Source organism: Schistocerca serialis, chromosome 10 (assembly GCF_023864345.2).
Source record: "Schistocerca serialis cubense isolate TAMUIC-IGC-003099 chromosome 10, iqSchSeri2.2, whole genome shotgun sequence".
In the NCBI taxonomy this organism is placed as follows: Eukaryota; Metazoa; Arthropoda; class Insecta; order Orthoptera; family Acrididae; genus Schistocerca; species Schistocerca serialis.
This window is the reverse complement of record NC_064647.1, coordinates 130,365,416-130,382,447: the sequence shown is the minus strand read 5'-3', so window position 1 is coordinate 130,382,447 and position 17,032 is coordinate 130,365,416. Positions and strand designations below refer to the sequence as shown.

The 17,032-nt window shown below is 43.3% G+C and overlaps 1 protein-coding gene and 1 non-coding gene across 4 annotated transcripts in view; one reads left to right on the top strand and one right to left on the bottom strand.

Moving 5' to 3' along the window:
- Positions 1-17,032, bottom strand: part of LOC126425091 (sensory neuron membrane protein 1-like) — a 454,807-nt gene that overhangs the window by 427,589 nt on the left and 10,186 nt on the right. The window lies entirely within an intron of this gene.
- Positions 16,612-16,685, top strand: Trnat-ugu (transfer RNA threonine (anticodon UGU)). Its single transcript has one exon. It is a non-coding gene; the product is annotated as a tRNA-Thr (tRNA).

Here is a 17,032-nt window from a genome sequence, read left to right as displayed (position 1 = left end):
ATGTATCCCGTGCCACCCAACGTGCTCTAGAAGGTGTAAGTCAACTACCCTGGCCAGCAAGATCTCCGGATCTGTCCCCCATTGAGCATGTTTGGGACTGGATGAAGCGTCGTCTCACGCGGTCTGCACGTCCAGCACGAACGCTGGTCCAACTGAGGCGCCAGGTGGAAATGGCATGGCAAGCCGTTCCACAGGACTACATCCAGCATCTCTACGATCGTCTCCATGGGAGAATAGCAGCCTGCATTGCTGCGAAAGGTGGATATACACTGTACTAGTGCCGACATTGTGCATGCTCTGTTGCCTGTGTCTATGTGCCTGTGGTTCTGTCAGTGTGATCATGTGATGTATCTGACCCCAGGAATGTGTCAATAAAGTTTCCCCTTCCTGGGACAATGAATTCACGGTGTTCTTATTTCAATTTCCAGGAGTGTACAAACCGTATATGGATGAATCAGATACCGCTAGAAAGCATTTCTATCGGTTTCTGAGACTGCGCAATGCTTTTTGAGTTAAAACGTACTATTTGTGTAAAATGTTATCGTCGATGCTCAGCTTCATACCTATATTTTACGAAGCTAAATTAGTAATCACGAATAAGACTCCCTTTTCATATTATCTTATTAGAAGTACCATTTAATTTGTTTTAAAGTACTTATTAACTGTATAATTTGTCTACACACTGTCATAGATAATAAACGCGACCATTACCTCAGCGGCTCGTACAAGCTGACTTTTCTAAACGGCAAACATATCTGTCATTGTGGCCTTCAGTTGTTATTTACCTAATGCTACTATAGCCTAACGTGCTTACATAAAGCTCTAAGTGCAATTAAAATCACAAAATACTGTTAGAGATGATTGTGGCCTTAGTAACATACCAGGTAAGAAGCGAACATTAAGTTCTAACCTACATGTTTCGCGCTTATTTACTTCTTTGTATTGACATTGGTATTTCTCATTAAACTCCTCATCAGCAACACGTAAATTTAATTGCTACAGTCGTTCATTTTAAATATATTTTGTCTTCATTCCGACAAGAACTGTTATCCAGACGAATACACTTATTCCAAATACTGTCATTGTTTATAACACTGCGGAAGTTCCGCACGACTCCCATGGTTTACATTATTTTAGCAGCACGACTGTAAGCTACAAGATATTTTTACTTGACGGCAATCGGATAGCAAATGACATGTAAATAAAAATCTGAGACTTACCGAATCATGTAATGCATTCACTCTTGGTTTCAATTAGACACGACTGACCACTATCGCAGCGCATAGTGCGAATGGAAGTACAGGGTAGGGCGCTTAAATCCGGACAAATTTAAATTTAAATTTCCCGCCATATCGCAGTTCCGGTGGAGGTTGCGACTTGCATTCGTGAAAGCCATAGGCATTTAGTAAACAGTCAGAAGATCAAAATGTGTGAGATTTTACGGACAAGTGCTTAGTACAATCGAGGAGCCGCGATTATCGAAAGTCTTGGCGCTGGGCGTTCGCCCACTCAAACAGTTCGATTCTTCGGGTACCCGAGATCAACTATTTACGATTTGTCTCCAAGTATAATGCTTCGGAGAAGTCTGGGGTTCACGTCCTAGGTGTAGTGTCCAGCGATGGCGATATCACGCCGCCACATTTCTTTGAAAATAATCACAAAAGAAGTGCGTCTGCAGGGTTTGACGAATGTAGTGAAACAGGTGATGGTAAACGTGACGATATGTATTTCAACAGGACGGTGTACCGGCTCATACGAGCCATTTAGTCCAAAGTAGCTCTCGAATAACGTTTCCATGTTCTGGTCAAAAGCAGTTCTGGCCCCAGAAATAGCCCGGATTTGAACCTCCTCTTCCACTGCTATGTGGGGAGGGTAGTCGAAAGAGTTACCAGTAAAACGAGGCACCCCAAATGTCGTATCTCTACGGACAGATATCGAAGCAGTATTCGCGAATACGGACAGCGCTGGTTTAAAGAGTGCGTGCGATCGCTTCAGGACGAGAGTGGAGGCGACCGTTGCGGCTGAAGGGGATTGCATCGATAATGTTACTCTTGAAAAATACCACTAGTTATATACAGGGTGGTCCATTGATCGTGACCGGGCCAAATATCTCACGAAATAAGCGTCAAACGAAAAAACTACAAAGAACGAAACTTCTCTAGCTTGAAAGGGGAAACCAGATGGCGATATGGTTGGCCGCTAGATGGCGGGATATCAGCTGCGATTTTTTAAATAGTAACCCCCATTTTCACTACATATTCGTGTAGTACGTAAAGAAATATGACTCTTTCAGTTAGACCACTTTTTTCTCTTTGTCATAGATGGTGCTGTAATAGTTACAAACACATGGCTCACAATTTTAGACGAACAGTTGGTAACAGGTAAGTTTTATAAATTAAAATACGGAACGTAGGTACGTTCGAACATTTTATTTCGGTTGTTCCAATATGATACATGTACCTTTGTGAACTTATCATTTCTGAGAACGCATGATGTTATAGTGTGATTACCTGTAAATACCACATCAATGCAATAAATGCTCAAAACGATGTTCGTCAACCTCAATGCATTTGGCAATACGTGTAATTTTGAGAATGAGCTGACGCATATTGTCAGGCGTTGTCGGTGGATCACGATAGCAAATATCCTTCAACTTTCCCCACAAAAAAAAAAAAAAAAAAAAAAAAAACCGGGGACGTCAGATCCGCTGAACGCCCAATCCAGATGTCATGAAATATGCTATTCAATAGCCCTTCAACCGCACGCGACCTATGTGCCGGACATCCATCATGTTGGAAGTGCATCGCCATTGTGTCATGCAGTGAAACATCTTGTAGTGACATCGGTAGAACATTACGTAGGAAATCAGCATACATTGCACCATTTAGATTGCCATCGATAAAATGGGGGCCAATTATCCTTCCTCCCATAATGCCGCACCATACATTAACCCGCTACGGTCGCTGATGTTCCACTTGTCGCAGCCATCGTGGATTTTCCGTCGCCCAATAGTGCATACTATGCCGGTTTACGTTACCGCTTTTGGTGAATGACGCTTCGTCGCTAAATAGAACGGGTGCAAAAAAAATCTGTCATCGTCCCGTAGTTTCTCTTGTGCCCAGTGGAATAAGTGTACACGACGTTCAAAGTCGTCGCCATGCATTTCCTGGTGCACAGAAATATGGCACGGGTGCAATTGATGTTGATATAGCATTCTCAACACCGACGTTTTTGAGATTCCCGATTCTCGCGCAATTTGTCTGTTACTGATGTACGGATTAGCCATGACAGCAGCTAAAACACCTACTACGGCATCATCATTTGTTGCAGGTCGTGGTTGACGTTTCACATGTGACTGAACACTTGCTGTTTCCTTAAATAACGGAGCTAACCAGTGAACGGTCCGGACACTTGGATGATGTCGTCCAGGATACCGAGCAGCATACATAGCACACGCCCGTTGCGCATTTTGATCACAATAGCCATACATCAACACGTTTCGACCTCTTCCGCAATTCTTAAACGGTCCATTTTAACACGGGTTATGTATCACGAAGCAAATACCGTCCGCACTGGCGGAATGTTACGTGATACCACGTACTTATACGTTTGTGACTATTACAGCGCCATCTATCACAAAGCGTAAAAGTGGTCCAACTAAAACATTCATATTTCTTTACGTACTACATCCATATGTAATAAAAAATGGAGGTTTCTATTTAAATAAACGCAGTTGATAGCCGTTTGACCTATGGCAGCGCCATCCAGCGGGCCAACTATAGCGCCATCTGGTTTGCCCCTTCAAGCCACACAAGTTTCGTTCTTTGTAGTTTTTTTCGTTTGACCCTTATTTCGTGATATATTTCACCCTGTCACTATCAATGGACCATCCTGTATAAAAGGATTTTCATTTTCATTGGTATTTTGTTTTAATAAATTTGCCTTTAAAGAATAGTTTTATTTGTGCGGGTTTACGGCCAGCATTCTGTATTCATAAGATTCTCTAATGGCATTAGCTCACTTCCATTACGTGGCAGTGAGGTGAAGTGGTGTAAAGTCCACACTGGTGACCTTGTCGATGCGGAGTAGAGAGTTCACGGCGCGCATGTGTGTGTTCATTGTTATAGCTGCAGTAACTACAGGCCCACGACTCCACGTAATGACAGTTCGGCGGTGCCCAGAGAATCGGCCAGTTGCGTCATCAGCGGAAGCCACGCCCCCCTGGCTCACTCGCCGGCGTAATTCGGGACACACGAGCGCTAATTAACTTCAACCCGCTTTTCGCTCTTAACGACTCCCACATCTACCTTTTGTGCCTTTATGGTGGCCTTCAATGACCACACGGAATGCTCTAACAATCAGACAACCAGAAATGTGTACAAGTACCCCACATTTTAAGGCAAAGATGGCAGTCCACAGTGAATTAACAGAAAACGATGTCTTGAGCCATCAGTCATCATTAAACTGGAAATTAACTAGATATACTGTCCTTCAAAATTCTGTATTAAGAGCCCATATATTTTCTAGTGTTCTTCTTCTTTCGTTTCACCCTCTTTTGGGGTACGCTGGATCAATCATTTCTTTGTGCGTTGTTGTTTTCTTAGGGCCCAGTATCTCTTCTTTCTTTCTGATCTTCTTTCCTCTCTTCTTCCGACGTGAAGGATTTGGACTTTTGTGTAGATTTGTCTTGGAAGCTTATGTTCTCATCTTTAATAATTAATTTAGCTGTTCGATCGATAAGTAAATTTATTGAGATCTTTAATTCTACTAGGTGTTTCTCAGTTTCTTTAAACCAGTTGGGTTTCGTTTTGCGGTTACGGAAAAAGTCAAAGATTTGTTGGTTAATCTGTTGGAATTCATTCTGAGATGATGACCATAAAAATTTATCCTCCTTTTTCGTATATCTGAAAGTTTTTCAATTTTATTGTACAGAGTTTCATTTTTGATGTATATAATCTTATCCTCTTGAAACTTTGGTTCTATGATTTTTCTTAAATTTTTTCTTTCCGTTAGCTCAAGTTTCTCCATTTGGCCTTTGAAATTCATGTTCAGTGTCTCTGCTGTATACAGTGCTTCTGGCTTAATCACTGTCTTTTAATGTGTAATTTTGGCTCCCCATGAAAGGCATTTTTTGTTGTACGTATTTTTTGTTAGTTGGAAGGCCAGTTCAAGTTTATTTTTTCTGTATTCCATTGCTTTGCTTTCCCCGGCATTCCAACTAATGCATTCTTCGAGATATTTGAATTCTTTTACTATTTCAATCTTTTGTTCTTGACATTTGAGGTATTTACATGAGTGCTTGATGGTTGTCAGTATCTTAGTTTTTTCAAAGGAGATGTGAAGATCTATTTTGGCTGCTTGTTTCTTTAGTTCAAGGATTTGCTCCCCTGCTTCTTCCACTGTTTCAGCAAACAGGGCCGTATCATCTGTAAAAGCAATGCAATTTACTTTAAGGTTCTTCTTTTTGCAACCCAGTCTTATACCACTCTTAATATTTGTGTTCCACTCTCTGGCTACTTGCTCAAGCACACAATTGAACAGCAACGGTGAGAGCCCATCCCCCTGTCGCACTCCCGTTTTTATTTCAAAGGGTTCCGATACTTCGCCCATAAATTTAACTTTCGAAAATGTAGTGTTGATTACCAATATTTCGTCAGAAACATCAGTAACATACCAAACGCTAAAGGGATTTCTTTTTGCAGAGGGTACAAATACTGTCATAATTAGCGAATCCAGAATATTTTTACAAGCAAACTGTTAGCGAAATGTGTATAGACATTAATAAGTGTTCACTAACCAATCCGTTGGCAGTAAATTTCGAAAAGACACACTGTATGCTGTTAAGGTATTGTAAAAGATTTCCGACCAGAAACTGCGTAAGATACACTGACGGAAAAAAATCGCAACACCAAGAAAGAGTTGTGCGACATAATCACAAAGTTGGTAGGCGTGTTTCTGCATCTGAAAGATTGTATCTATTCAAATTTCGCGCCAGTCGCATAGAGCGCTGCTAGTGGCGACATCGTGAGTATGAAAATTAGGTTAGCTTTAAATACATGCTTTAACGGTCTTGAGCCATAGTTACCTTTGAGACTGGACGTGGTGAGGTGGTGTTAGTCAAGAATGGCCTTAAGGTGACAGAGACGCCATTATAATCATCTCATTGTGTTTTAATGAGTCATTTATTAGCATACCGGATACTGGATGTTCATTCTCCGATGTTGCAGAAGGATTTGGCAGGATTGTAACCGCTGTCGGCGATTCCTGGCAGCGGTGCGCACGAGAATGTACGGTCGCAAGAAGACTGGAACGACAAAGTGGCTCTACAGAGAGAAAAGACCATCGTGTTCGGCCTATGACTTCGGCGCATCATACTGCATCTGCAGCAGCAATGTGAGCAGCAGTTGGCACCACAGAGACATAACGAACAAGTTGGTTACTTCAGGGACAGCTCCAAGCCAGGCGCCCTGTACTGTGCATTCCACTGACCCCAAGCCACGGCCATTGGCGTCTTCAGTCGTGTCGTCCGAGAGCTCATTGGAGGGCGGGATGGAGATCTGTTGTGTTTTCTAATGAAAGCTGGTTCTGCTTCAGTGCTAGTGATGGTCGTGTATTGGTTAGAAAGATGCCAGTTAAGGGCCTGCAACCAAACTGGCTCTGGGCAAGACACACTGGTGTTATAGACTGCGGCGAGATTTCATGTTACGACATGAGCATTCCGGTGGCTATCTTTCGCGCCCTGACTGCTAATTTGTACCTGTCTGGTGATTCGAACTGTTGTGCTGTCATTCATGAACAGCATTCAAGGTTGGGTGTTCCAACAGGATAACGCCTCGCCCACAGACCACTGTTGTAACCAAACATGCTCTACGCCAACTCGTCGTTACCTTGGCCTGCTCAATCACCAGACTATCTGCACTCAAACACATATAGGATATCACCGGACGACAACTGCAGCGTTATCCACAAAAAGCATTAACCGTTCCTGTTTTGACAGACCAAATGCAACACGTGGCAGGACTCCCTCCCACAAACCTGTTCGACACAATGCATGCACGTTTCAGTGCTTGCATTGAACAGTCTGGCGACTACACCTGTTACACTACTGGTCATTAAAATTGCTACACCACGAAGATGACATGCTACAGACGCGAAATTTAACCGACAGGAAGAAAATGCTGTGATATGCAAATGATTAGCTTTTCAGAGCATTCACACAAGGTTGGCGCCGGTGGCGACACCTTCAACGTGCTGACATGAGGAAAGATTCCAACCGATTTCACATACACAAACAGTAGTTGACCGGTGTTCCCTGGTGAAAAGTTGTTGCGATGCCTCGTGTAAGGAGGAGGAATGCGTACCATTACGTGTCCGACATTGATAAAGGTCGGATTGTAGCCTATCGCGATTGCGGTTTATCGTATCGCGACATTGCTGCTCGCGTTGGTCGAGATCCAATGACTGTTAGCAGAATATGGAATCGGCGGGTTCAGGAGGGTAATACGGAACGCCGTGCTGGATCCCAACGGCCTCATTCCACTAGCAGTCGAGATGATAGGCATCTTATCCGCATGGCTGTAACGGATCGTGCAGCCACGTCTCGATCCCTGAGTCAACAGATGGGGACGTTTGCAAGACAACACCCATCTGCACGAACAATTCGACGACGTTTGCAGCAGAATGGACTATCAGCTCGGAGACCATGGCTGCGGTTACCCTTGACGCTGCATCACAGACAGGAGCGCCTGCGATGGTGTACTCAACGACGAACCTGGGTCCGTGAATGGCAAAACGTCATTTTTTCGGATGAATCCAAGTTATGTTTACAGCACCATGATGGTCGCATCCGTGTTTGGCTACATCGTGGTGACCGCACATTAGAAGCGTGTATTCGTCATCGACATACTGGTGTATCACCCGCCGTGATGGTATGGGGTGCCATTGGTTACACATCTCGTTCACCTCTTGTTCGCATTGACGGCACTTTGAACAGTGGACGTTACATTTCATATGTGTTACGACCCGTGGCTCTACCCTTCATTCGATCCCTGCGAAAACCTACATGTCAGCAGGATAATGCACGACCGCATGTTGCAGGTCCCGTACGGGCCTTTCTGGGTACAGAAAATGTTCGACTGCTGCCCTGGCCAGCACATTCTCCAGATCTCTCACCAACTGAAAACGTCTGGTCAATGCGGCCGAGCAACTGGCTCGTCACAATACGCCAGTCACTACTCTTGATGAATTGTGGTATCGTGCTGAAGCCATCCTAGCCCTGTTTGATTCAATTTCCTGGCGTATCAAGGCCGTTATTACGGCCAGAAGTTGTTGTTCTGAGTACCGATTTCTCAGGATCTATTCACCCAAATTGCATGATAATGTAATGTCAGTTCTAGTATAATATATTTGTCCAATAAATAATCCGTTTATCATCTGCATTTCTTCTTGGTGTAGCAATTTTAATGGCCAATAGCGATTTAATGTATCAGCATTCCACATTTGCAATGGTTCTTCTCGCGCTCACATGAACCCGTGATCTTGCGATGATAATCTCTTAAATGGAAATGCCGTGTGGCTAGAGCCTCCCGCCGGGTAGACGGTTCGCCTGGTGCAGGACTTTCTAGTTGACGTCACTTCGGCGACTTGCGCGTCGATGGGGATGAAATGACGATGATAAGGACAACACAACACCCAGTCCCTGAGCGGAGAATATCGCCGACCCAGCCGGGAATCGGACCCGGGCCGTTAGGTATGACAGTCCGTCGCGCTGACCACTCATCTACCAGGGGAGGACATCACTTAAATGTTACCTAGACAATTTATTCCAGAAATTTCATTACTCTTCTTTAATTATTTTTTGATGTTGCGGTTTTTTGCGTCAGTATACATTCGAACAGTTCAGTTCATATATGTAAAATTAATGTATTCAATTTTATTACGGTCACGACCCTTGTAAGTGAGAAGCGCATGGGCCACCATACTGTAGCTCATTGGTTGCAGCTATTACACTTTATATCCACCGGAAGCTTTGCTTCATGGTCTCGTTTAAAATTAGTGATTCCATCAATGGTTCCCCTGAAAATACTTAAAAGTACACAATGTTTGTTACACTGAAAATTACGTGTTGGTTTGGTTTAACATTGTGGTGAATAACTGTACGGTTTATATAAGGACCTACACATCTAACAATAAGCAAGTCATACGAACAATGCCGCAAATTTCAAGAACATTGTAATAAATCCAGTCTCAGAGATGGTGGAAGTCCATATTGCAGAACTTTGAGATTAATAAATCATTGTTGCAAAATAATGACAGGAATTATTTACAGAGGAATCGACAAAAGCCGACCTCGAAGAAGATCAATTTGGAGTCCAGAGAAATGTAGGAACACACGAGGCAATGCTGCCCCTTCGACATCTAGAAGAGATGTTAAGGAAAGGCAAACCTTAAACTTAGGGAAAGATTTTGGCAATGTTGACTAGAAAACACTCTCTGAAATTCTGAAGACAGGATAAAATATAGGGAGCAAAACGTTATTTATAACTTATTGATTGGCGACTCCATGGAATGCTGTGTGCACGACGACCATATATGTTATATTAAAAGGAAGGTCAGCGTTGGTCGTAATGTTGATGTTTTATTGATAGCAGAATCGATTTTCGATCACATAGTGATCATCTTCGGTGCTGTACACATTAAACTCAGACACTGGTATCAAGTTATCAATAACCAAAACTGAGAAGCGAATAACTTATTGTGATCGATTCTCTGTTTTGGTTATTGATAACTTGATACCAGTGTCTGAGTTTAATGTGTACAGCACCGAAGATGATCACTATGTGATCGAAAATCGATTCTGCTATCAATAAAACATCAATATTACGACCAACGCTGGCACTCCTTTTAATATTTGTAACTTGTACTGAAACCAGACTGCAGTTATAGAGTCGAGGGGCGTGAGAGGTGAGCTGTGGTTGAGAAGGCAGTGACAAAGTGCTGTAGCCTACCATAAATGTCATTCAGTCCGTACGTTGAGCAAGCGGTGAAGGAAACCAAACAGAAATGTGCAACGAGATTTAAAGTCGATGGTGCAGAAATAAAAACTTTCAGGTTTGTTGGTGACACTGTATTTGTTTTAGAGATAGCAAAGTACTTGGTAGAACAGCCGAAAGGAATGTACAGTGTCTTGAAAAGATGTTACAAGATGAACATCAAGAAAAGTAAGACAATGTTGCTGGAATGTATCCAGTTAAATCAGATGACGCCGAGGGAATTAGATTAGGAAACGAGAAACTGACAGTAGATGAATTTTGTCGTTTGGGCAGCAAAATAAATGGTTGCGACTATAGGAAGGGAAGCATTTCTGAAAGAGGAATTTGTTATCATGTAACAAAAAGTTAAATTTTAAATTCTTCTGGGCCTGCAGCGCTATATATGTGTTGTAAGGACGTTATGTGTACATTAAGCTGCTTTGTGTAGAAGTTGTTATTATTGTGACTTTATTTTTATTGGCTATAGGCCTATTTCGGCACAAAAGCCATTTTCAAACACATTGCAACATATAGTACGATAATTATTTCGTACATTTGTCGTAAGACTTACTTCCACATTACGTCGTTGACGCTCTTTTCTAAGCAAAGCACAGGCGAAATTATAAATTCCTCGCTAAGTAATGTCTCAGCAGTGGAATTTTTTCTTTGTTGGCCAGTATCGTTAAGATTTTGTTAACATTTTGTACGTTTGACAGCTTTGATTTATGTCAGCGATGTTACATGGTTACAGATTTGTTTTTATAAATCTATGGAGTTGTGTGAAAGTGAAAAAAAGATCGTATTAGGAAATCTTTTCTGAACATAATTCTCTGGAGAGTACTCTCGTAAGGAAGTAAAACGCGGACTATAAACTGCTCAAGTAAGATGAGAATGGAAACTTTATAAACGTGGTGCTACAGAAGAATTCTCAAGATTAAATGGGTAGAAACTAACGAGGAGGTACTGAATAGAATTGGGGAGAAAAGCAACTTTTTGGCATAACTTGACTAAAAGAAAGCGCTGGTTAATAGCACACATCATGTAATCGTCAATTTGATTATGCAGGGGAGTCCGTGGGGTAAACATTGTTGAGGGAATGCTGATAATGAATACAGTAAGCACGTTGAAATGCTATGAAGGCTGAGGCAGTTTTGCAGAGGTGATGTTGCTTGCACGGGGTAGACTCTAGTGGGAAATCGCACGAAACCAGCCCTTGCACTGAGAATCACAAAACGTCATGTCTCATATTTAACACTGTGCAAGATTTTGCGACAACATGTACTCTCTTTTACGTCCCAGTGTTAAGAAAATATTCTGAAGATATTTTCACAAAAACCGTAGCCGAAATTATGACACATGTAACTTACGGAACATATCAAGAATGTAGCTATGGCCATCCTCTACCTTTTTAGAATACGGAATGTGATTTACGACTTCAGCGGACGAAAATTTAGTCCAAGCACAACTGTAGCTCCGAAAATGTTAAAGTGGTACACTATATTTTAATATCCACGGGAAGGATCTGCAGCGATCTGCAGAGGTGGAAAAGGGATGTTGTGTGTCAAGAAAGTATTTTTTCTTTAATCAGTCTTTGGCACGCCGGATATCAATGCGATTTACATCCAGTTCCTTTATGGTTCAGCCAGAGATATACAACAAGATCAATAGTGTCTTGGTAGTTGCTAAGGTAGAATGATGGGGCGGGAAAGTGGCAGCGTGCCACGGGAAGCTAAAATTGGGTGGCCTAATGCAGAATTGAATGCCACAGTTCCCGATTCCATGCCTAGTCTGTCATTAGAGGCGAAACAACTTTGGATCGCCATAAGTGAGAAGTTATGAAATTAACCCGCACATTGCTTTATTACGTAGAGAGGTGTACTAAGTATTGGCGACACATGAAAATTTGTCCTGGGACCGTAAGTCGGACCTGGATTTCCCGCTTATGTTGAGCGGCCTCCTTAACAACCGCTTCGGCTATCCGTGCACATCCCCTTGACCTATCGAAACCTCTATAAGCATCACTGTCTACATACCCTGATGCTCACAACATTATTTGGATCCCAGCAACACTACGTGTTCAACGTTATTATCGTATTTTTGTCCCTGTACGCTTGCAGTACTTATTTTATAATGTCTGTTCCTTCAGTAAAGGAAACAAAAGAAAAATTCGGAATAGGTATTAAAACCCATGGAGAAGAAATAAAAACTCTGACGTTCGCCGATGACATTGTAATTCTGTCAGAGACAGCAAAGGACTTGGAAGAGCAGTTGAACGGAATGGACAGTGTCTTGAAAGGAGGATATAAGATGAACATCAACAAAAGCAAAACGAGAATAATGGAATGTAGTCGAATTAAATCGGGTGATGCTGAGGGAATTACATTAGGAAATGAGACACTTAAAGTAGTAAAGGATTTTTGCTATTTGGGTAGCAAAACTGTAGTGTTGGCAGAAGAGCCAACACTGTGTTTCTAGAGGAGGCCGAAATCCACGCGTTTAATTACACGCTGACTGGCGTGAGGTCTGGAACAGGACAATATCTTGAGAATTGCAAATAAAGTACGTAGATGATGTAATACTTGACTTTAATCCACAATTGCAGAACATCTCTCGTTACGGTACATGCTTCATAATATTAATTATCAACTGCTATGGCGCCTTGCTAGGTCGTAGCAAATGACGTAGCTGAAGGCTATGCTAACTATCGTCTCGACAAATGAGAGCGTATCGGTCAGTGTAGCTTCTCTAGCAAACTCGGCTGTACAACTGGGGCGAGTGCTAGTACGTCTCTCTAGACCTGCCGTGTGGTGGCGCTCGGTCTGCAATTACTGACAGTGGCGACACGCGGGTCCGGCGTATACTAATGGACCGCGGACGATTTAAATGCTACCACCTAGCAAGTGTGGTGTCTGGCGGTGACACCACAGAAACAACTGATGATGGTTGAAGTAGAGAGGATATAAAATGTGGACTGGCAAAGGCAAGAAAAGCATTTCTGAAGAAGAGAAATTTGTTAACATCGAGTATAGATTTAAGTGTCAGAAAGTCGTTTCTGAAAGTATTTGTATGGAGTGTAGCCATGCATGAACAAGAAGAGAATAGAAGCTTTCGAAATGAGGTGCTACAGAAGAATGCTGAAGATTATATGGGTAGATCACATAACTAATGAGGAGGTATTGAATAGAATTGGGGAGAAGAGGAGTTTGTGGCACAACTTGACTAGAAGAAGGGATCGGTTGGTAGGACATGTTCTGAGACATCGAGGGATCACAAATTTAGCATTGGAGGGCAGCGTGGAGGGTAAAAATCGTAGAGGGAGACCAAGAGATGAATACAATAAGCAGATTCAGAAGGATGTATGATGCAGTAAGTACTGGGAGATGAAGAAGCTTGCACAGGATAGAGTAGCATGGAGAGCTGCATTAAACCAGTCTCAGGACAGAAGACCACAACAACAACAACAGTTACTTCGGACATGCATGCATCTCTTTAGGAACAGACATGATTGACGATCCAGAGCTGTACGAAATATTATGAAATTAATTTGCTGACTGCGTATTCTTTTGACATCGGCTGTGCTAAGTAGCTTGCTCGATGAACTAGAATCGGAGATGGCCTCCGATTCTGATCGTGAAGATTTCGACGAGGACACGTCGACGCAGGACGTGGGACCCGTGTTGAAGACATGTCTCGAGAATGTGGCTGACTCACAACAGAGTTCTCTCAAGTCTTCTGGGACATCACTGGGGACAAAATCACAGAAATGGTGAACGAAATTATTCATGGTGGCGTGATTGCGTTCGAACGTCGTAATGCTTGGGTTGGGTTGTTTGGGGGAAGAGACCAAACAGCAAGGTCATCGGTCTCATCGGATTAGGGAAGCAAGTCGGCCGTGCACTTTCAAAGGAACCATCCATTTGCCAGGAACGATTTAGGGAAATCACGGAAAACCTAAGTCAGGATGCCCGGACGCGGGATTGAACCGTCGTCCTCCCGAATGCGAGTCCAGTGTGCTACCACTGCGCCACCTCGCTCGGTCGTAAAGGTCGAATCGTACTTATCCCTATAGCCGTCATCTTACGGGACTTGAAAAAAACGCATGGACGAGGAGTTGGTGACGTCATAGCGTGGAATTCCACATTCCACTACACTTCGAAGCGTGAAATAAAGGGTCTAGCATCTCAGATTTCTGCCTCGTGGATGCGAACGTGCCCAAAGATATATGTGACACCGTTTTAGGTTACAAGTAGAACTTAGCTGCCGCCTACGGCGTTAAACATCGTATATGGTGGGTTTTCTTTCTGAGAGAGGTTGTGATATGATCATGTGAACCTAAATGGTGCCACAGACCTTTCAGGTAAAACTTTGTTCCAAGGCCGGCACTGTAGCCTGGGTTTTCTGCCCACTAGGCAGCGAGCAGCAGACTTACGTTCGAATCGTGGCCTTGATACAAAGTTTCATTCTTCCCTTCAGTCTGCGTGGTATGAATATAAGCTGTTTCAAAGCATCAAGAAATTGAGGATATCTGGAAAACGCTAGGGTCTGTTATAATAAAAGACAGGAAACTACAGATTCGTATGCAAATGTTTTCTGTAGTGATGTTTTAAACACAATGATGATCTATCAAAAGTGCGTCTTTTTCGTATAGTTTGCATATTAAATATCAGATAATGACATCTGTTGATCCAGTCTGTAGACGGTGTATTCCATATAGGGAGGCCCGTAATGTCGACTTACTGTGTCGAAGTTGTAGCGCAATTGGTAGGCTCTTGAGCCGTGAAGAGGATGGTAGCACGTTCGTATCCACATTCTACCAGATCTTTTTTTTAATCTTTATTTTCCTAAAAGATTCTGAGTCTTTCTTATTAATTTAGGAGAAGTATTATCTCAAAAGTCGATGTTATTTATCGTAAATAATGTATTTGCTGCAATTGTTGTTGCCAAGGCCGACGGTTGGAATGATTCGCCGGTGTCCAGAAATCTTAACCTGACTGCCGGCCTGTGTTTGAAAGTAAACACAAATTACGCACATGAAGATTTTGCTGTTATGAAACTTTCTTTTTAGTATATGTGTCTGGATTTAACGACTTGATCATAGTGGTCTCTTGCCATTAACTATCTCTTCACTGATGATGAGCAGCTTCCAGAAAATCTCCTCGTTCATTCAACGAATCTCGATCTTGAAATCTGTACGATGGTGTACGTTAATTTGAGAGAGCTGGTAGTCAGTGCAACATCGAGCCATTAAGAATATGGATATTATGCACGCGCAGACTGAAGCTAGGCACTATATCTTAACTCTGTTCAATTTAAAAACGAAAATGGCCCGAAAATTCAGTCGAAATAATTAATAACTTCCACTACTATGTCTATAGTATTCACGTGATATTCTCCGCTCTTCTTCGACAACCACTAACAGGGTCAACGCAGCTATTTTGCGCGTGACCATTGTCGTAAAGAAACTGTGTGTGGCTCGCGAGCCAAATAAAGCCGACAACTGCCGCTGCAGAGCGCTGCGAGCGCAAATCTCGTTAGCCAGCTCTTCCCGTGTGCCGACGGCGCAATCTCTCGCGAGATCGGGCGTCGTGTCTGCGTCCACATCCGCGTAAGCTCCCGCGTCCCGTGTGAGGACGCCTTCTGATGCAGGGAACCTGCTGTGTTCAAGACTTTAAACTCATCACCCTGCTGAATTCAGATTATAAACTTGCTGCAAGACGTTTTGCATGGAACATGAAATTGGTTATGGGCAAAGTAATCAGTCCATACCCAGTCATGTTTTCGAAGTGGCCTATGCTTAGAGATACATTGTATTGTATTGTATGGAGCTGGGGACCTATAAACGACGGAGAGGCTTCGCCCCCGCCGTAGCCCACTGTGGTTCACAATCCCACAATCCTCTACAGCAGTCCACCCACCCCACCGCCGCCCCACACCGAACCCAGGGTTATTGTGCGGGTCTGCCCTCAGTGGACCCCCCCCCCCCACACACACTGGGAATGTCTCATACCAGAGGACCGTAACCCCAAATGTTTGCATGGTAATTATGGTGTACACGTATGTGGAGGAAGTGTTTGCGCAGAAATCGTCGACATAGTGTAACTTAGGCGGAATAAAGGCAACCAACCCGCATTCGCCGAAACTGATGGAAAAGCGCCTTAAAAACGATCCACAGACTGGCCGGCACACCGGACCTCGACACTAATCCGCCGGACGGATTCGTGCCAGGGAGCGGCACGCCTTCCTGCCCAGAAAGCAGTGCGTTAGACCGCACGGCTAACGGGGCATGCTATAGATACTGTATATTAACTAAGATAGTATCTGTTCTTTCGGACATGTCCGAAAGAACAGATATCATCTTAGTAAATATGTAGCTAAGGCTCACCGGCCACTTGTCCATCTTCTTCTCCTGTGCCAATGCACAAACAGTGCCCGAACTCTTACGGGAATTGGCAACGCACCGCGAGTAATGAGTATAATGGGCGGGGACACTACGAATGTAGTGCGGGACAATACGCTGAGAATGTGGGTTTCGCGGCAGGCGTGCCAGAGATAAATCCCTGCAGTCGCGCTATCCTCTGTGTCCTCGGTGGCTCAGATGGATAGAGCGTCTGCCATGTAAGCAGGAGATCCCGGGTTCGAGTCCCGGTCGGGGCACACATTTTCATCTGTCCCCGTTGACGTATGTCAACGCCTGTAAGCAGCTAAGGGTTTTCATTTCATTGTAATTTCACTATAGAGACTGCCCACATTGCAGTTAACTGGTTTCCGGCGAGAATGTTGTTGATAGACTTCGCAAACGCTTTCCATCCCACAAGCAGCACATGTTATAACGTGTGACGGCTAAACTGGTATTCGGTCTTCAGTTCAAAAACATTATTTGCAACTTTCTTACTGCAGCCAGGTCAGCGGTGGTGATCAATGGTTGGGAAATAAAACTCTTTAGAATACAAGGACCTTGTAAGTTATGCTACGAGTCCAAGAAGCTACTGTTTTCGATTATA